The sequence below is a fragment of the Anopheles arabiensis genome, chromosome 2 (genome assembly GCF_016920715.1).
Source record: "Anopheles arabiensis isolate DONGOLA chromosome 2, AaraD3, whole genome shotgun sequence".
Lineage (NCBI taxonomy): Eukaryota > Metazoa > Arthropoda > Insecta > Diptera > Culicidae > Anopheles > Anopheles arabiensis.
The window spans coordinates 5,841,755-5,843,138 of NC_053517.1; positions in this window are offsets into that span (position 1 = coordinate 5,841,755).

A 1,384-nucleotide genomic window follows, 5' to 3' on the forward strand; every position below is an offset into this window, starting at 1 on the left:
CTTTCCTCGTTATCGGATCGATCCGAATCCGGCAAAATCTGCAAATCTACCCATCACTAAAATGCAAGATCTTGGCTGATGTGTGTTTATGTTTATTACACTACACATAAACTAACTGTTCGAAACACGATATTAATTCCAGCGAAGCAAACTCGTGAAACACTTTCCACGTGACTCACGTGATGCGGCGGGAGGGGAAAAAATTCTCCTAGAAAGAAAGTAGAAATTCAAGTTTCTACAATCAGGCTGAAAAGATCATCTCCCACGACGAAGCTCCAACACCACCGCCAAGAGCCGTTCGGCAGCATTTTGCGTCGTTTTATTTCGAATGCTGCGTCAAACAGAATCGTATTAGCATTCATACCCAATCCTGTGTCCCCCCCCCCCCAACAGGTCTCAGCCATTTGCCCGATCCGATCTTCCTTGCACTGCGCTCCTCCTACTCCGGCAGAAGCTCGATCGTAACGCAATGTGAAACAACTTTGTAGCCTGTGTAGAAGGGGGGGGGGAGGGGTGGTGGTAAGGTAACGGCAGCAACAACCCGGTCCCATGACTCACAGACACACACACAAACAAGCGCGCACACATAAGTGGTGTTAGGTCTCGGACGACACTCCGGGGTTCAGGTGCCGGATCCCTCTTGACAAGTCACTTCTCGTTCGGCAGCACACGGGTGACGAAGACTCGGTCCGCCGCCACACTCACGTGGTGCAGGGCAAAGCAGAAGGTGATGATGGAGAATGGTAAGTCCTCGCCTTTTCGACCGGCCCTTTTTGCACACACGCGTACGATCAGATACGAGCGTGAGATGATTTATAGCAAAGATGAATGCTAATTGCGACTGTATGTACACAGATGTGTACGATGACGGCGGGTGAGTGGTTTGTGAAATAATTTTACATACATTAAGGGGGGGAGGGTTTGGGTTATTTTGAGGTTATTCTAAGTTGTAGGATTGTTCAACTCTTTGAACCGCAGTTTTTGAGGATATAAAATGTAATAATGATTTTACGACTAAAGGGTTATTATTGATGTAAGCGGTGATGGCCTTTGACATTTGTAAAAAGGCAATTGACACATTAGATCATCCACCATTTTTGAGCTGCTTACTTGTCTTAGTAGGCGTAGGAGTACTATCGCCATTGCTGAGGATCGCTTCATACGTTTTTCCTTCTTCTGTTCGTCTCTTTCTCTCTCTCTCGCTCTCTCTCTATTACTGTGTTCTACCTCCTGATTCACTATTCACTATGGCATATGTTCGCGTCGTACCTTCTTGCTGTGCCTTCTGGTACAGATGGAGACGCGTGGTGAATCATCAATAAGAATCAATCATGCTCACGGTGAGGGTTGTTTCGTGCTCTCTCTCTTTCTCTCTCTCCATATT